This window comes from Tympanuchus pallidicinctus, unplaced genomic scaffold, assembly GCF_026119805.1.
Source record: "Tympanuchus pallidicinctus isolate F22 unplaced genomic scaffold, pur_lepc_1.0 scaffold42, whole genome shotgun sequence".
Lineage (NCBI taxonomy): Eukaryota > Metazoa > Chordata > Aves > Galliformes > Phasianidae > Tympanuchus > Tympanuchus pallidicinctus.
Window position 1 is genome coordinate 546156 of NW_026294761.1, and position 20144 is coordinate 566299.

Sequence of the window (20144 nt, forward strand, 5' to 3'; positions counted from 1 at the left end):
GGTTGTAGTCATCCATTGACTTATCCCTTGAGGTCCCTTGACCTTTTGGTTTCATTTTTCGTTTCATTAATAACAGCACCGTGTTTCCAAGGCACTTTTAAAGTTTTCAAACTTTTTTTTCCATTTTGGTGAACAGTATTCAAGTCTTTGGAGCTGAAACTGTTGGGAAACACCCCATGCTTTGCTTTGCTTTGCTTTGCTTTGTTGCCCAGTTCTGGTTGCAGGTTTGTAAGTCTGAAGGTAATGCCAGGAATGAACTGAGAAGGGAAGGAAGGGAGGCTGAAATAGCAGACTGAATTGTTCCATTCACATGGCTTTTCTGCTAGGGAATAAGTTAACACTGTAAACAGGAGAGAGGTGTGGTTTGCAGATTGGACAGGAAATCCTTAGTTCTAATCCTTGCTGTGTTGTTGATTCCCTTGGAGACCTCGAGCAAAAGCTTTCTGCTCCTATTTTTTTCCTTGGAAATGAACTGGGGATGACAGCACTTCACGAGCTTCTAGGAGCAGCCTTTCAGTTAAAACATTTATAACGTGCTTTAAAAAGAGCTCATGGTGCATGGGCTTGAAATCAACTTGGCTTCATGCTTCAGGTTATTTCCTTACCCTGCTCTGAGCTCCAGGGACCTTTGGGGGCCCAAAACAGCCTTTGTTTTTCTTGCTTGTAACAATGCAAAGCAGATGATTTACCCAGGATATAAGGAAATGTAGCCCCACCAACAGCCATTGTCCAGAGTGATTCGTGCTCAGGCATTGCTCTGCTGCCCTTAGCACGTGTGGCTGCATTTGGCCCCAGTGCCAAAACATATCTCCTCTCATTCTCTCCTTTGGTAAAATCAAAATGAGGCTCACGTCTTCATGCTTGATGAAGGGAAATGGCTTTAAACTGTAAGGGGGTAGATATAGACTGGATATTAGGAAGAAATTCCTTACTGTAAGGGGGGTGAAATGCAGGAACAGATTGCCCAGAGAGGCTGTGGATGCCCCCCCCCTGGAGGCATTCATATCCAGGCTGGATGGGGCTGCGAGCAGCCCGGTCTGGAGGGAGGCGTCCCTGCTTACAGCAGGGGGTTGAGATGATCTTCAAGGTCCCTTCCAACCCAAGCCATTCTATGATTCTATGTCTATCCACTTCCCCACAGTAGCTTTTGACGCAGTGCCTGATTCCGATTTGGTCTCATAGGAATGGATGGAAATCAAGGAAATCCCACTGCCTGCAGATTTCAAGGAAAGCTGATAGGCAGACAGATTGATTTGAGCGTGGGCCTCATTAAACTTCAGCGCATCCATTCGGGCAAAGTAGTGCTATAATGCTTCTTGTGGCAAAAGCCTTAATCCAAGTCTGCATCCTACTGGACCCCAGAGAACCCAGCTGTAAGGCGCAGGGATCAGACATGCCAAGTTCCTCTGCTTGCAGAACTGCTTTTTGCAGCTTTTGCTGTGTGCAGAGCCTCCCCTACTTGCCCCCTGTTGGTGACATTGAATCCAAGGCTGAATAGCTCTGAGGCAGAGAACTGCAAGGTTGGAATCAGTCAGTTTGTCAGGTTGCATGTTTATCATAATTGTAGAAAGTTGTAACAGACTGACCATAAGCTAAATGAGAGATGCTCTTTAAAAGAGAGCTGTTTTCCAGGCAAATTTGAACAACAAAACAGTACTTCTAGGTATTCAGTGCTAGAAAGTTGCCCCTCCCCAGTTAAAAAAATAAGGATTTTCTGATTTGAGCGAAATTTCATCCTTACAAAAACTTGGTTACAGTCCAAACTGGACAGCAACTAAAATATTTTCAAATTCCCACCAACTGGAAGTTCCCTGTGCTCTGCAGGGGCTCTAGGAAACCAACAGCCTTATCAGATGTGATTCCCAGTAGCAGGCAGGAAATCAACAAGAACATCAATTCATGGGGCAGCTACAGGGGGTTCCCGTGGGGTCACTCTTCCCCCTGCACCACCAGAACTGTCTTTGCTGCTAAATACCATAAACCCTCACAATCCATGTCAGCAAACCAAACCAATCGAGGTCTGGCTCTGCTCCTCCATGGACCCCGCAGAAGCAAAACTGTGGTTCCTCTTGGTCTTAGGCAGTCCTGACTGAGCAGAAGTCTTATTGATAGGGTGAACACAAAGGTGAGTTTATTCAAAGACGTTGTTGGCAACTGTGCTGCACCCAGAGGCAAAGCTAGTTCCAGCCCTGTATTTAAAGAGTGGATGTAACGTCCGTGAAAGGATCCAAGATAGAAGGAAGGAATGATGTATTCCTCTGATTTGTTTTCTAATACGTATTCCCCACAAGAGTCTTAATTCAAGTTCCTGCTCACCTCACCTCACTCCTGCTCACTGCCCCTAACATTAAGAATCCTGACTTCTTTCTGTACCTCTTGATGCTACGTGAGTGACACCAAATATTCCTTGCTAAGTAAGGATTGACGTTCCCTCAGATTCCTGTGCAAAATGTAGGTTAGGTTAAGATTCAATGCAGTGTCAGAAAAATTGCAAAAAACATAATAAAAACATCAGATAAAATTGCTTGGGAAATGCCGGGTAGAAAGCAAATACCTTTGGTGGAATATAAAAATAACTATGAACAAGAGCAGCAAAGAGATGCAGGGACCATAAGCACTACAAAAACACGTAACATCTGGAGGAAAAGAAAGCCTTTGTCCCTTTAAATGTCTACAAGGAGTCACGATCTTGATTTTTTTTTATATTCCCATCTGAGAAGGTGTAGGATTTCAAGGGATGAGCCAAGCACGAGGACACGAGGCTGGATGGCTGCAATGGGCACCGGTTTGGTTATTTTTGGACACATGAGCACTCTGGTCAGTGACGCCAGGGTTGCAGCTGGAACAAAGAGAGGCTTCTGTTTTGTCGTGGAGATAAAACTTGAGTGGACGCGTGGAGGAGGGGCAGCGAAGGGCAGGAAGGCTGCAGGGCCTGAGCCGCATCACGTTTTGCTAACAACAGCATCCATTCATGGCTTAATTAAATAGTTAATTAAGTTCCGTGCGTGGACTCGATAGAGCAATTAATTGTGGGCTCGTTGTGCTTTTCAATCTGTTGAGGAAAACAGAAATCAATTCGCTGTCATTCCCTGGGTGTTGCCCACCTCACGGAGCACCGATCGATGTCACATCGTTGGCTGCCCTTCATGGCACGAGCGGGCCGTGCTGCATGAGATCCTCAGGCGCCGGGGGAGGGTTTAACGTGGACCAGGAAAACAGCCCGAAATAGGAACAGCAGTTTGTAGGATGGTTTTTAAAAGAGGGAGTGTTGGTATCGTGGTTGGAGCAGGGAGAAGAGCAGGGAGAAGAGCTTGCAGTTTATGCGACAGTCAGCTTCCAAACGTTGTGATTTTGGTGAGGACTGGACAAAATTCTCTCAAATGCTTCCAGTGGAAACCCCTCCGCTCTTTTCCCTTTGTTGAAATCTGTTGTGAGTCCCCAGAAATAACTCGTAGAGGTCAGATCCCTCCCATTTATATGTTCACAATGGTATGTGGCATTTCAGCTAATGCTTAGAGCCAAGAATACCTCCAAGTTCTTCGGGGCAGCTCTGGGTGTTTGTCCTCGATGAACCCAACGCTGGCGCTCAGTGTGTGCACAGGGCAGGAGCTGCATCAGGCTGGGGGAATTTGAGACAGGAGGTCATAAATACTGGACAATTTCCATTCTAAGTCGTGCTTGATGAATGATGAGCCAACATGGCTCGTAGAGCTGCTTTTGCTTCAGGTAGGTTTCTGTATTAATTACATTCTAGTTTAACTTCCAAATCAGAGCTGGATGAATGACTCAGCTGCTATTTTATTGCTACCCTTTCAATTTTGGGTGGGAAATGTTTTATATAACTGCACTTTGTCACGTTTTCAGCTGAGAAAAAAGATCTTATTTTGCTGCTTCAAGTCCTGAGAGACCTTCTGGCCCGTAAAAATGACAACGTTGCGTTATCCTCTCCTATTAGGCATGTGAGGAAATATATCCACTGATTGTTTATCTTCCAACGAGATGAAAGATCACGACTGAAATATTCTCCTTCCCTTCCTCCCCACCTTTATCTGCCCTATATCTATCCAGGACAGTGAGGAATGCTCAGGAGTGTAGAGATGAAATGTGTAAACTTTCAATGCTGGGATCCCAAATTTGAGATCACTGAGTTGTTACCATTTATCAGCTGTTTATTGGCCTGAAATGTGATGAGCTGTCTTTGATGAGCTGGGTTTCAGTCTGATTCCTGTGGGATGGCACCCCTGCTGTGTGCAGGTCGCCAACCAGCAGCCCAGGCTGCCCAGAGCCACATCCAGCCTGGCCTCGAATGCCTGCAGGGATGGGGCATCCACAGCCTCCTTGGGCAACCTGTGCCAGTGCCTCACCACCCTCTGGGGGAAAAACTTCCTCCCAGTGTCCATAAACCTCCCCATCTCACTTTAAGACCATTCCCCCTTGTCCTATCGCCATCCACACTTACAAATGACCAGGTGCTACTACTTGGCTCTAGAATAGAGATCTCTTCGGTTCAGAAAAGGCTCATTCACACCTGAAACAATTCTGTACAAATGTGGCAGTGCTGATCTCTCCCCTTCCTCCATCCTCTGAAAATAAAAGGGGCTCCCAAGCACACAGGAGGTTCCATGTTCTCCTTGCAGCATGGTGCCAGCAATGCAATCTGAGGATCCTTGCTCTGTTGCTACATGCACTGTGGATGAAAGCAGAGAACTTCAGGCAGTGGTTAAGCCAGTGCTCTGCACAAACTCCAGTTTGGTGTTAATTGCTAATAGCTTCTTGTGGAGATCACACTAATCATTTTAAACAGCCTGTAGAGCACAGAACAAGCATCTAACAGAGGAATGTAAGAATTACCAAATTCCTTCCTTCCTGTCGGCCATTTTGCACAGTATGTTTCAAAGAATATATTAGTTATATTGTTCCAAAGGCAAAGAAACCCCAAAGAAAACATTTAGGGCAAAAATAGGCCCTTTCAGAGGAGCCTCATAATAAACCCTAACAGAATCTCAGTCAAGCTCTGAAAGGAAAGGTTTGTTTTATGGGCAGTGATACACCTATCAAAAGCTATAAATTAGCAGTACACATACCCTGCTCATTATTAAGCCTTGTTCAGGCACGAGTACAACCCTTCTGTTGGATGCTTTTTTTTCCTTTAATCCATCCTCTATGTTCACATTGCTACCTGTGCTGGGTGGCAGCACCATAGGAAAGTGATCAATTCCTCGAAGGTTTTTCCCATTAGGGGGTTTATCTATCAGTGCTGTATTTCAGTAGGAAATGCAGTAATGCTGCCACCTATGGAAAATTTCCCAAACCTGACCTTTGCAGCCCAGCAAATGCTTCTGCAGCTGTGAAAACAGGATCTGAAAGTGCGCCATTGATCTGCAGATAAAACCATGCATTTGTTACGGGGTCTCTGTTAATGTAGAAGTGAGGTGGCTCAAATTCTCTTCCTTTCAAATGAATTAGTTTTGAAATTGAAATTGTTTCCGGAAATTGGTCCTTAAGACAATATTTTTGCTTGACGGTGGCACCTGAAGGCCTCAGCATGAAATACCATTGCCCCATGATGGTAAGAGCTGTGAAAACACCAGACAGAGCTGGGCAGCGCTTCTAGCCCCCATCTTTCCTCACAGAGGTGTGGAAGATGTCAAGGAAAATTAAGTTCTTCAAGGATCAATCTGACTTCTGCACACATGCAATGAATGTGTTTGCTTTGGGTGATGCTGCGGGGTGTTTGCTGTGGGTCGGTGCTGTTCTGCAGTAGCAGCTGGCCGGGATGTGGGGTGTCGCACAGGACAAGATCCTGAAAACGCACCAGGAATGTGCTGAAAATCGTGGAATTATGCAATCATTACAGTTGGAAAAGACCACTGTGATCATCTCATCCAACCATCCACCCACCACCAGCATTGCCGTGTCCCCACGTACCACATCCCATGGTTCTGGAGCACCCCCAAGGACAGTGACTGCACCACGTCCCTGGGCAGTAGTGCACCCCCATGCCAGTGCCTGACCACTCTTTCAGAGAAGAATTTTTTCCTAATATCCAACCTGAACCTCCGCTGGCACAACTCAAGGCCATCGTGTCTGGTCCTATTGCTGTTTTTGGGAGGAGAGGCCGACCCCCACCTCACCACCACCTCCTTCCAGCTGCTCTGCCCCAGGTCTGCAGCAACACATTCTGATTTTTTTTTTTTTAATTTATTTTGCTTTTTTGTTGTTGTTTTTTATTTTTTTCCTTAATGAAGAAGAGAAACGTAAGATGCTTTTACAGGGGAGGGAAGGAAGTACAGTGGCTGCAGGCCTACCCATAGACTTTGTTTTAATCTGCTTCAGTTCCAACTAATACTCTGTTGTTCTGAAGTCACCCTTTCTATGAATTCTTGTTTTTTTTCCTCTTTCTAGCTGTGGGGTGGGGCTGGGAGGAGGCACGTTGTTGTAGAGTGCTTCTAAGCCTTAAGCTTCTTAGCCTTAGTGTCTCCTGCCTAACAGAAAGTGGTTGTTACGTGGAGAACGGCCGGGTAAAGATGGGCAATGCTTGGCATGGCCTTGGCCCTGAAAGCTGTTCCAGGTTTCCTGGATTGGCTGCTTGGCACGTTGTGATTTGGCAGCTGTGCTGCCTGCCCTGCTCAGGGCTGTTACATGGAGCAATGTGGAGCAGCACATAAAAATCCAATCTGGTGTTAATGATGGCAGTCTGTTGTACAGTGGAGAAATGAGAGCTGAGCAGGGAGCAAAGGTCTGAATACTCAGGTGATGCTCGTAAGACAAGGCTCAGCAATCAGCAGTGTGGGGTGTTACCTTAAAAAGCATTGCTGATTGCTGTGGCTGGGATTGGACTTTAATCTTGTGGCTTTATAGGTTTGCTTTTGTTAAGAGATGTGCACAAATCTGTTTATGTTGTTTTTCTTTCCTATTACCGTGAATGCATGTTGTCATACCTTGATGAGCCTTAGCCTTACTTCTTTGAGGTATAAAAATGTTTATTTCATGCTTGCTATGAGGACTGCCTGAGGGATGAGTGTGATCTTTGCCAGTGTTATCAGGTGTTATGTTTAGTCTCAGTGGGAAGCCTGTGCTGAGCTGGAGGCTGAGGTTTTGCATGGGGTGAATCTATTTCTGCCTGGGAAGGAGCAAGGTGTGTTTCTGGAGGGGAGGTGCTGTGGGTTTGAATGTTTTGAACGCTCAGTGATGCCCTTGGATGATGGGGTGTATTTCTTGATCTCAGTAAGAAGCAGCAGCACAAGCCTCTCCACACGGAGTGTAAGCAGTGGACCTGGAGCACATGCTGTGCCCATCTCATTCCTCATGTGTTGCACACAGCCATGTGCTGAGGCCTGGGCTCACTTCTGTGATGTGTAAAACTTACGATCCTACTGTTTGTCGCTGCTCTGATCTGCAGAGCATCTGCTTCTGACCTGGGATGTTGGCAAGACTGAATCAGTACAGCTGAGTGCTCTCCCTTCTGGAGGTGGTGTGGGGACAGGTTGAGGGGACAACTTGTGCCCTGCTTCCTTAGGGTGCCTGTGCTTCATTTGCTGATAGAACTGAAGCAGCAGTCTGTAATCGTGGTGTGGTGGTACATTGATGCTGTGACTGTCCTCTGGGGAACAAATAATAATTAATGGTACACAAAACCAGGCTTTGTTCCCAGTGTTCTATTTGATCCATCTAATGGGTGGATCTTGCTCCATTTAATGGCTCATCATGCAGCTAGTCAAATACATGAAGGTGTATTGTGGCAGGCCTATGTCTTTTTAGCCCCAGGTCTGTGCTGCAGTGTGTGGTGAGGAAGTGAAGCTGGAATTTTCAGTCACTGTTGCTGGAATTTGGGCATGAGACTATGGTGCCTCATGGGGTTTGATACCAATGTTTCTGTGTCCTTTGTGTGGGATGAGCCTGGTGCAATCTAGGCTGCTAGAGCTTGCAGTTTTTCATTAGGACTGTCACCATGTCCTCAAACATAACACGAGTCTTCTGAAGAATTGAATAGCATAAGAAAATGTATTGGAAAAGCTGGACTTGTGTGTACTGCTACCTGCATTGTGTTTGATAACGTAGTTCATGTTGACTCCTAATTCTGTCAGGTATTTATGTTGTGTTTCAGTTGCAAAGAATCCCTAAATTATAAGGCTGTTTCTCTCTGTGTTACTGGATCTAACTGCAGGAATGCAAACTGGCAGTGGGGGCCCTCTTGCACTGAGTGTATTGTGGAGGCTGTGAGAGACTACAGTGTTTGCCACTTAGATTAAAATACAGTTTGTTAATGTTGTGAATGTTAACAGGGCTGAAACATGCAGAGACTTGAGAGAATAGGTGCTGAAATGCCAGTGGAAATCAGACCTTGGAGCTTATCTCAGTGGGAAAGCAGACAGGAATGGCTGCAGCGCTGATCTTCATCGCTTCCAAAGCAGATGTTTTTAGTCCAGAAATCCTAACTTGTCTTGATCGGCTTTGGAGAAAATAAGAGCAGTTCTGAAATGGCTGATTCTGTAATAAATCATTCCATCATCCTTGACCTTAGATCACAGCCTTTGTTATCTCACGCACATCTGCTCCATTTGGGCCTGAGAGGTAAAAAGAGAAAAGGCAGCTTCTGATATTTTTGGAAGGAGTTTGACTGTGATGTAAAACTCTCTGGGGCCTGTGATTATTTGGCAAATGGAAGATGAACTGCAGAATTGCTTGGTAAAATCAAATGCAAAGCCAGCAAGGTAGCATGCAAGTATTGGTGATGCAAATGGAGGATGTAAGTCTGCCTCCGAGGAGGACACTGCAGACTGTCAATGTCTGGGTTTTTGGAAGGGGTGTTCTTGACTCAAATGCTATCCTGAACCTGTTCTGTGTTGGTCGCTGTAGGGAAAAATTGTTGTGAATGCTGCTGTGTGCTGGTATCCTGGAACACAGCCTGGCTTTAAGTCATACAGGATGTCTTGATTCTATCAGTAGCAGATAACTAAAGTATTTTTATTTCTTCATGGCAATTTCAGATAAACTTTTCCTATTTGGAGCTGAGCTGAATTTTTCCAAGAAATAGTCATGCTTTTCCACTGTGGCCAAACATGAGAATTCTTCTATGCACTTTTCATTTTTGCTTGTCACCTGTGGATCTTCAGTCACGCTGCAAAGGCACAGCATGCTGATTTGACAGGTAGGGAGGAGGAGGTGGACATGCTTCAGGCCATGGAATAACTTGCTAGTGGAACCTAAGGTTGTTGATCCTCAGTTTATTGCTACAAGTTGTTCCTGATGCAGTCTGTGCACCAGAAGTTGAGTTTAATCTAGGTGGTAATTCCTCATTGTGGGGAGCTCCTTTGGGTTGCTGCTTGGGTAGTGGGTGCAGTGCAGTGTTCTCAGTCTGTAGAGGGTTAATTTCTGTGGTCCTGTTTACCTGACCCTACCACTGGTGCCAAATTGACCATGCTATGTAGGTAGACCTCTTTATGTGTCACAATGTGGTCAGAAGCTTTCTGCTGTCCTGGAGATCAGACAAAGCTGTCAGTGGTGCCAGGCAAAGTAGTGGCAGAATAGTTCAGCCTTTGTACTCAGGGCAGATACAAGCTCTGACAATATCAGATATACAAAATCAATATACAATTTATATCGAGTGTTACTTGGGAAACCAAGTGTGTATGGCAGCATCCAAAGAGCTCCCAGGAATCTGCTTGACCCTGAGGTGCTGTAAGGAAAAAGTTCAGAGGGGAAAACCTGTAGGAGTACAGCATGGTTCAGAAGACAGAGAAGGGAGCCTATATCAGAGTAACAGCACTGGGGGCTGGGAGGAGCAGAGTCACGTTCCTTAAGTGAATGTGGTCCTGTTCATTAATGGTGATGAGGGCAGTTATTAGCTCTGTGACAACAACATGCTGTTATGTCATTACCTACTGGAAAGATATTTAGTTTGTTTGTGAGTGAAACTGAAGCAAATCTTCCTCAAAAGCACGCAACGAAAGAGCATTCAGTAGGAAAGAAAACTCATTAGCTTTGCTTGCTGTCAAAGAAATGAAGATGCTGGTGGTGCTGTGGTTGTGCAGACCACAAGATGGTGGCATTGCACAGGTAAACGCTATCAGAGCAGTGGCTTCTGCTGCAGGTTTGTCCTGCAGGGCTGTTTTAGGAATGGAAATCCTATGTTTAGTGTTTTCATCTGTTCCACTGCGAACCAAGAGTCTAAAGGACCGTTCTTGATGGAAGGGCCACTTTTTCAGAACGAGAACCCTTTCCTTGCCTCTTTTCCCCAAGCCAAGTTATTAAGCAATTTGAATACGTTTCTGCCCTATGAGAAGATTGAACACAGTTCTACTTGGAGAGTTGGCAAAATAGGGCAGAATCCCTGGCTTCCTGGGCAATTTCAGATGAGTGGCTTAACTTCTATAGGCCTCAGTTTCCAAACTGTAACTTGAGTGAATAAATCATCCTTCTGTTCCCCCCCGCTTACTGTTCAGCCTATTCAAGCACTGCGTGTGTATGTAATGCCTAACTCACCGTCATTCTTTCTCTTTTCAAGTAATTGAAGTGCCCTTGTCGCTTTCTAACTGTTAATGAACTGTGCAAATGATGGGTTGAGTGATGGCTCACCAGTGGCTGACCTGCACTGAGGCAGCCATGGGCCTTTTCTCTTGACATGTGGACTCATTGCACTTGAGCCCCCGGATTTGCACTTGAATTGCACTCTGCAGATCTCAGATCTGCCTTTTGTCTCGCTACCCAAATGGTTGGGGCTCTGCTGCCAGCTTCCCGTGTCCCTCCCCTGCTGGAAGCGCTGCTGTTGGGTTCAACTCGTCAGTTCAGCTATTCTGCCTGCTGCTCCTGTTCCCCCAGCCGTCCAAATCTTTCTCCAAGACCCTTCCGTTGCCTCTTTAGGGCCTTTCTCCTATCAGAACTACTCCCTTATCAGCGTCTTTGTCAACACCTTGACTCAGAGTGGTGAGGGTTCAGTGGCACTCTCCTCCTTTGTGTGCACTCACTTTTACATCATTTTATCAGCTACTGAGGAGAAAGTTGCCTGCCAGACTCCTTACACTTAGGATGGTAATAATTTTCCTTTATTAAGAATTTTCTTTCTTGATTAGAAGGTGATTCTCATTGTGGTGGTGGGAAAATGCAGGTCCGAACTGATCTGCTGTGCAGTGGAGAGCTTTGAGCTTGATTACATGGATTAAATCATCAAGTTGTGTCAACTGAGGATTCCTGTTTTCTGCTCAGTCCTGTTTTCTATGTTGAACATTCAATAATGCACCTTTTTATTTCCTCACCCATGTTTGCTGACTGTGACACAGATTAAACTCTTGGACATGTAGGCTTTCTTGCTAGAGCTGACTGCATAGCATCCTGTGCAGGGCATATTTGGGTTTCTGCTGTAACAACAGTGGGTGCTGTGAAGTCAGTGATCAGATTTGAAGCTGCTCTAGGACTGTTGCTGGAACCAATGGCTGAACTTTCCCTGATCAGATCTCTGACTTCTCTATCTGTTACACTTACAAGCAACAAATGTACCTTGGAGACCAGGGGAAAGGAAGCTGGTGCAGATGTTGAAATGCATCAGATGATCAGATGTTCAGTTTCTATCTTAAAAAAAAAAAAAAAAAAAGTCCAGTGTAAGACAGTTCTGTTCAGTTCTGTTAACTTTAAGACTTGTGAGCTACAATCCCCACTTTAAAAGCGTAGAAACCTTTGCAACTGTTGAATATTGTCAAATTCCATAATATTTTATCGATATCTTAAGTTGTGTGCATTGCTTTTAGGTATATAAAACTATATGCATTATATGTGTGTATGCTTTATGCATGTTAGTGTGCAAGTGCTTGTTCAAGTCTTTACTTACTACTTGAAATACAAGTCAATGGAATTGGCTCGTTTGACCAAAACTTGATGGAAAGGCAAAGGTTCTCTTGTTCCCAGCTCTCAGCATGTTCTTGAAAACAGATGTTTGTCTGTTGGTTGTTGGAGGTTTTTTTTCTTAAAGGTTCTTATTTTGCAGGGTATGTGGCAGATGTGCCAAGAACTGAGCCTTGGGGAAATATTTTCCCTCTTTGTCGATAGCACTGTCCCAGAATCGGGAGCTCCTGAGATTGAATCCCTCCTTTGCAGCTGACCTGCTGTAACTTTGTGCTCCTGTTTCCTCTGTGACTGAGCAGGAATAATACGACCTAATGTGGGTGTTGAAAAATTTGCCTTGGTGCTTGTGTTGAAAAGGAAAATCAAGGAAGGGCTTCTTTATTACATGAATGGAGGTATTCAGCATACAGGCTAACCTGACTCCAATGAAATGGCGGGGCTTTGGATTGACTGTGTTCTTATTATTTAAGGGTATTTCTTAAAATGGATTTGTTAACTTGCTTATGAATAATGAGGGAACATCCTGATTGACCATTTCTGTGTTGTACTGAGACTAGTTGGTTGCCCTGCCTGGTTAAATTATGGGCTAGCAGGGGAACAGTGAAACACATTGAGGTTGTTGCTAGCTTTGGGATGTAAGCACTTACCAGCTGGCCAAGCATGCTTAAGTGTGGTACAAGACAAACGACGCCCAGAAAAATGCTTGTATTTCAAATTGCAGCTTATTTCTTGCAATACTAAAGCTCTCTTTGGGACTCTTTCTCAAATCGTATTGAGAGAGGAGCCATCACTCCTGGTTTGGGCCTTTTGTGTTGTTTCAACAAGGGATAATGATCCAAGCAGCAGTTCTTGTTGTCTGGCTTCCCAACCAATACTTGCTTTGACCCTTCTCAGCTAATAATGAGAATAATAAGAATTTCCTTGCGCAGTAGATGCGTATCAAATCAGTGGCAGATATGCACAAAATACCAGTTTTCTCTCTTTCATTTTGTCATCTTTGAAATCAAAATGCAGCTTCCTGTCTGCCAATCTCTCTGGAAGCCAGCAGGGCCATGTAATTACTTGCTGGACACTGGTCCTAGGCTCCAATAGGAAGTGCTGGCTGGCTGCAGCAGCTGGCGGAGAGCCAAAGCAAAGTTTGAAGCTGTTTGATACCTGCAAAGGCCTTTTATTGCCTGTTGGCTCTGTCACCATTAACGTTATTCATATTCTACGTGGGAGGGGGGGGAAAAAAAAGATGATGCCATAAACCATCCTGTGAAATGCTTCACCCCTCTGGAGGCTGCGCACGCTGTGCAGTCTGGCATTCTGCACAGTGTGTTGGTGGCACCCAGCCCCTCCTGCTGCTCACAGTGCAGAGCAGTCGAGGTCAGAGCAGGGTGCCCTGGGTGTGGGGGTGCCTGGGGGGGAGCTAATTGCGTCCAGTGACAACCCAGACCAACCACATAGCAGAAAATCACGAGAATCTCAAATGTTGGAGCTGTTGGGGCATGAGATTCTCTTCCAGGTGAAGGATAAAGCGTGGCCTGTTTGGAGGTATTTGAGGCAGCTGCAGTTACTGTAGGTTTTCCCATGGATTACTTGGAGAATCCTTTCACCAAATAAGTGATTATAGTGAAAGTAAATGGGTACCGAGTCTTGAAAAAGGAGTGACTGTCCTAGGGTGACTTCTTGCTATAGTGTGTGGTCCTCAGGTGAAATCATATTTTCTCTTGGTTTTCCTTCTGTGTGCCTCTGCTTTCTTGTCTCTTGTGAAGTTTGGACGGTGCTGCGCAGTGAAGGAGCTTTATTCCATCTGTTAGACACCAGTCATGAGTGTGGCACAAAAGCAGAGTACACTGCTAGCACCATCCCATGGTTTGTACCTGCAGCCCAGCAGTGGAAGTAGCAAGCAGGAGAGTGTTAGCACTGTATGGCATGGACTTGCTGTAGGCACATCTCACAGCCCATCCGTCGCCATGAGAACATCCAGCTACTTTGGTAATTCTGTCTAGATGATGCCTAAGTAGGCCTGCTGGAAGGACTTCACACTGGAAATGTTTTCAAATGAAAGCTGGAGTCTGTACTTAGTAGAACTGATTTTTGCTGTCTTGCTGCAGATTATGAATGGAGAGAGAAACTATATGCCATATGTTCCAACATATTCTACCCTTCAGATGCTTGGAACACATGCTCTTGAAAACAAGTGTGTTTTCCTTCTCTAAAGCCAAAGAATACATGTGGATGGCAAGGCTTTGTCTGCTGGGGTGCTCTTCTGAGCCCCTCTGAAACCCGTTCATCAGTTGTGTTGTCATTGATGTCCTGTGGACTTGGAGTGACCAAAGGCTTCTTGTACTGCTTTCTCCAGTAGCTCAATACCAGGAGAGGATGCACGTGGAAAACTGGTTTTCTTCCATTCCCCTTTGATACGTGGTATTATCCAACTGGTGTGCAATGACTACAAAAACTAGAGTGGCCTGCCTTGGAAGGACTGTCCCTAACAGAGACATCTGATGAACTGTGGCCAATGGGACAATTCTTATTCTCCCATCTATGGGAGAAATGCTAAATAAGGAAAACATGCCTGAGCTGATCTCAGGTCTCATTACTACTTAAAATGTCCCATGGCTCACAGTGAAGGCTGCTTTGGGCATACCTACCTGCTGCACAGCCTGCCTCTGATTGTTGTAAAGGTGCCTTTTTGTGTTGTGCTAACAGTGATCTTCACCAGCGAGACTCCAATCTGACTTCTGCTCTTATCAGATATCAGGTAATCTGAATTTGATGCCCTTGCCTTGATTTCTTATTTAGGACTGACTGAATCCCAGAGCTTGTAGAAAGAGATCTGCTTCTCGTGCTGTCTGTTCATATTTGCTGTTGCCCTAGAATGCCTTCAGAAGAGCCTTATCTGTGTGCCCGAGCATGGTAACACCCATCAGCCTTGGGTCCATCATCTTTGCAGGTGTGTGCAGACTTTATCTGTCCTCAGGCTTCATCTTTGCTGGTCTGAGTTTCTACTTATGGAAAACATGCTTGAGAAGCTGCAGTTAAAATTGCTGTATTTGGGTGTATGATCGATCTGTCAGACAAAGTCAAAGGATATGCTTTCCTTCTGTTGCAGTGTCTCAGCTTGGTTGCAGGGGGCACGTGGTACAGCCTTTCATTTTAAGTATATTAGCAATGCTCTTTACCAGGAATAGTATCAGGTTATTTAGTAAAACATTGCTTTTCCCCATCTAACTAATACTGATGATGGAGATGTAACGATGTCCAGTCAGGCTGCCCAGATCCTTTTAAGTAGCAGAACCATTTAGGTATGTGTAAATTTCAAAGCATCTCTATTTACTCTAAAAATGAATACTGAAGAAGTAGTGATGAAAGAAACAGTTCAGATGGTAAATGGTAACTGAATAGCACAGAGGGTGTAAAACTCATGGCAGATTGCTCCTTCCCCTAGGAAGGGTCTGGGATGGAGGTAGGTGCCAATGAGTCAGAATGAACTCCCAAAAAATGGAAGCTCAGAGCTGTGGGACCCTGACCCTGCAGGAATCTATTGTGAGCCATGGGTGCTGTGGATCCTCACTGCCTGTGTTAAAGTGCAAACATTTGCAGGATCAGAATCTGGTCACACAGACCGGCAGCTGCTGAAATGTGGTTTGCTGAGGGAGGAGCCCAGGAGTGCAGTGGTTCAGTTCCACCAAATCAAGAAGAAAACACTGCAACACTCTTCAAATCATTAAATACACTTCAGAGAAGAGCAGAGCTGTCTCTCCAAGGTTGTGAAGCTCTAATTATGATATACTGAGCTTCTAACTACTTCCTTCTTGCCTTATGGAAAGAACATAGGACTAGTCAGATTAGATTAAGCTTCTTGTATGTTATATCTTAGCTTCAAGTACCAGATGCTTTAGAAGGAGGCGTGGAGGCAGATGTTTTGATTATTGACCGTCCCCAAGGGAGATCTTCTCCATCCTGGTAATTTGTGTGATGGCAGCACCAATAACCCCCAGCCAGATTCAGAATCTCGGTAAGTGAGTTTTTTCACTCATTGGGTTCAGGTTCCTCCTGCAAAAAGTTGTGTTCACAGTTCTTTATATTTTGAAACACGGGGAAAAAAATCAAATTATCATCCAGCGAGGGGCTTAAGGAAGGGAAATCAGTAGGCAGCGTCCCCATGGCATGGCTTCAGATTGAGTTTTCATGTAACTGGAACTACACACCTGTTTAAGACAGCACTGAGTTGAGTCGAGAAATAAAAAGGAGGCCCGTGCTGTACAGATGGTTAAGGATGTGTGCATCGTTGAGTAATTCTTGTAAGACCACTCTGGTGGGTAATACAGGTTAAGGATAAGAATGTTTGTAGGACTGGGGGCTGCTTTAGGCTCGTGTTAATGACTGGATGTGATTCTGCTCTTCAGTGTGTCTGCGTTTGTCTGGTTTCGTATGGAGGATGGATTTCCCAGCTGGAGCTGTGTCACGCAGTGTGTGTGCGGTGGAACTACAAATGCTCTGATAACCCAAATTCTGCTTCTTGAGTCGAGGATCAATATGGGTCATTGATATCCTAAGACACATTGAAAGCTGACCTTAATTGTTTTCCATAAGCTGGAAGATGAGGGAGACTTCCAGCACGAATATGCACCCACCTGAAGTGTTCTTCCCCTGTGTGCTTGTTGGTTTGAGGCTCCGCGTGCTTAGAAAAACAAACTCTGCGCCGAGGCTTCTGAGGCTGCATTATAAAATAAAATGGAACGTACACTCCCGATGGTAAAATATTATTTGCTAACGTGTTCCAAAAGCTATGCTAGGCAAAAGGCAGTAAAAGTATCCTAAAAAGCTGGATGTAAAACGTAGCAGATGTGCTTTTCTGTTCTGGTGAGAAAAGCACCTACTTACTGGAATGAATGGGAGACTGGAAGGAGGATGTGATGGTTACAATATTTTCTCTTTTGGGAAAGATGAGATGGAGGAGAAGTTCTATTAAATGCTTAGTTATGCATTTGTAAGTTGGAAAGCATTCTTTTGTTCATGCTTATAAATGTGATTTGTGCACCTCCCAGACTTGCACTGATCTGCAGGGAGAGATGGTTCTGTTGGCATTACCTGTATGGCACGAGGGTACAGCTCAGGATCTGACAGCTGTGGAACTTTACTTCTGAATGCTTCCAAGCAGCCCAGGGAGGAGGAACAGAGAGCAATCCTATATTTGGAGATGGAACTTTTTCCAGCCATCAAATCAAGCATTCTGCTCCTGAGATAAAGCAGAACTTAGAGCAAACAAAAGGTTCTAGAATGGATGTAACCAGAGCACCGTGTTTTTACAGCCCTGTCTTGCACACAGCATTCCCAGTTAAGAGCCCAGCCTGTGTTTGTGATTTAGTTGCACCCACCTGCACTGTTTTAAACCTCTTGTATTGAACATTTTAATAGGCTGTCCTCCTTACTCCAGACATTCCTATCGCGGTGAAATGGGCCATCCTGTAAACGAGGGTTACACTGAATCGGAGCAGCCGTGCAAAGCAGAGCTGTGCTGATGCAGTGCCCCGTGCCCTTCAGACCCGAGTCAGCATCGCCAGCTCCCATTGCTTCTCGGCACCCTGTGCTCCCATGGCGTTCTTGGCTCTGCTGTTGGGCTCCGGGAATCGGGGAGCTCTTCGTTTCTCAAATACCGTTGCGTGCTTTCAAAACCACGGCTGCGTGTTTGCATGCGAGCAGCTTGCTTTGTGAAGGGCTTAAATGTGAAGTGTTTGTCAACAGGGGCGTTGATTTTTCTGGTGCGGTTGTGAATGAAACTCGCTGAGATTGCCGGGCGAGAGGAAAGGGGGAATTTTCCTTTCCCCTCTGACACTGATAATTTTAACCTACGATTTGTTCCCTTGGGGCACCTGAAGGATTCGGAACTCTCACGAATTCAAGAGCGAGAACGAAGTGCTTCCGTCTCAGTGCCTTCATTGGCCGTAGCCTGACTTTCCTCCTTCACTTTTTCGCCATAAAGGAAAGGGAGGAAATAATAGGAGTTTTAAGGTTATGCTTTCAAGGAGTTATGTATATATTGAAGATAATTCTTTCCTTCCTCCTGGGAGCTCCTAAGGCGTGGTGAAAGTTGATTCTGGTGCCTAAAATCTCTCGAGGAAGGCGAGCATCTTGCTTTACCGCATCCAAGCAGGGCTCACCTGTCCCACTGAGCCCGGCGTGCGGCACCAAGAAGAGTCAGAAGGAAACGATCAGCGCTCCCCGAACTGTCGCTTTTTTCTTCCTCTCTTCCTCCTTAGGATGAGGAACAGGAGCGCTCCGGGCGATTCCTGAATTGGGTTGGGGTTCTCCTATGGGGGCTGCGCGGCTCCATTCCCCACCCCGGGCTGCCCTCCCCGAGCCTCGCACTCGCTTCTGCCTCTAAATTCTCTTTGGAGCGAGTTGTAGAGTGGAGTTGCGCGGTGGAGATGGGCTCTCGAGGCTTTCGTCTGTTTAAGAAAAGCTTTCTGTTTGTTTCCCCCATCCTCCTCCCCCAAGCTCTCCTCCGTCACGCTGTTCGTGGTGCCGTTTACCTGTCGCTTGCCGCTGGAACGGGCTCCCTTAGGCGATCCGCTGCGGCTGCACCGATGTCAATGCTGATTTCGCTTGGAGCGCTTACAGCGGGAGAGGCTGAGGGATTTGCTTTCTGTGAACTGTGTCTAACCCGGCTGCTCGGAGTAGGGATTCCAGACTCGGAGTTCAGGATTTAGAAGTGCTTAAGTGCTGCATTATTGAGATACGTTGTGAAGGAGAGAAACTTTATATTGAGGGTGAAGGAAATCCCCCTCCACCCCTCCGGGATCGCCCCTTCTCCCCGGTGCGGGGCTGAGCCCACGATCCCCCCCCATGGAACAGACACTGCGTGGGGATCCCGGGCTGCCCCACGGCCACAGCCCCGCTGAGGCACCGGGGAACGGCTCCGCTCGTTTGTCCCTGAAGTGCCGAATTCTGGTGGCAGCTGTTCGGGGCGAGGGGAGCGCGTCTCCTCTGACCCGCGCCGCTGCCCCCTGACCCGCTATGAATCCCTAAAAGCCCCGCTCCCCCGGGGCCACGGCACACGAGTCCCCATTGTCCCCAAAGCCGGCACGGTCCCGGAGCCCACCGGGCTTTCCTGAGCGTCTCGCTGGGGCTGAATGAGCAGCTGCCTTCAATGCGACAGGAGCGCCTCTGACGCGGTGCGGACTCGGCTGTATCGCTGCGAGCGAGAGACTTCGGCTCTTAGGAAACACTTTCTCCTTACGAATACATCAGCCGAGGTTCGCTCGAATTCCACCGCCGCCCCCTCCCATCCCTGCCCCGACTTTAGGAATTGATGCGGAAACGATCGGGGTGGCTTTGCCAAAAACGCTGCTGGTACCAAGGGGGGGGGTTGAGTCGAGGGGATGGACCCGTGCCCGTTGTGGGGTGGCAACAAAAAGTCCCTTCAGTTGTACGTTTTATTCTCTCATACCTTTGCTGGGAACAGATCGACCTCTTTTCCTAAGTTTTAATCTCGGAGCCGTGAGGTGCGGATTCTCAGCCGCCCTGTAGCAGCACCGAACTGCTGCTGCTTTTATTCAGTAATGCCCCTCTGCTGCCCTGCTCGAAGCGCTCATTGCGCACGGATCGCTTTGGGGAGGTGGGTTCGGGTGGTAAATCTCCTTAACAGAGCCGGCGTGGGATGGATGGGTTCATCTCCTGCCATATCTGTCACTCATGTGGACAGAATAATTCAGTCCCGGCTTCGGGCTGAATTAAGGGCGCGTTTCTATGAGAACCTTACAGGAAGAGTTTTATTTGTGATGTTTATTGATAATTTTTTTTAGGAGAGCCGTATCAAACGTCGCAAAAAATGTATCGGTCTGACACGTGTTACAAAGGTGGCCCCGAGAAATGGACATGGAAGCAGGAGCTGAAAACACTGCTTGAATTTCGGTCTGAATCTCATCCCGTTATAAAATAAAGCGGGTTGGAGAGGAGCTGCGCATAATGAATGGAGGAAATCCTCGCGCTGTCCCTTTAACTACCGAACATCTGATTCCCTCATCTGGCAGATGGTCTCTGAGCACAGATTTGCATTCATTGTCTTGAAATCTGTTTTCGCGTTGGTGTTATATGGATTTCGGAGGCAGATCTGTGCCCAGATCAGAACACAGAAGGAAAATAGCAGCGAGCCCAAACGGCTTTATAAAGTAAAACCATAGCGGCCCGCTGTGCAGCTCCGCTTTCCTTTCCCGGGGGATGTTTTCCTGCACCGCTCTACCGGGAATGATTCAGGCTCGAGCCGACAGCCCCGCGCGCGGCGAGTGCTGCGGGTGTGGCGGCCTCTCGTGCCC

General features: G+C 46.4%; 1 long non-coding RNA gene across 5 annotated transcripts; it reads left to right on the top strand.

Moving 5' to 3' along the window:
- The first annotated feature begins 6838 nt into the window (after positions 1–6838).
- LOC128090056 (uncharacterized) lies at positions 6839–18593 on the top strand. Of its 5 annotated transcripts, none has more exons than XR_008210787.1 (6): positions 6839–6971; positions 13938–14587; positions 14704–14779; positions 15430–15593; positions 15707–15844; positions 16236–18593. It is a non-coding gene; the product is annotated as an uncharacterized LOC128090056 (long non-coding RNA). The 5 variants fall into 5 exon arrangements; XR_008210785.1 differs by lacking the exon at positions 6839–6971 and adding an exon at positions 13207–13818; XR_008210783.1 differs by lacking the exons at positions 13938–14587; positions 14704–14779.
- Positions 18594–20144: the final 1551 nt, after the last annotated feature.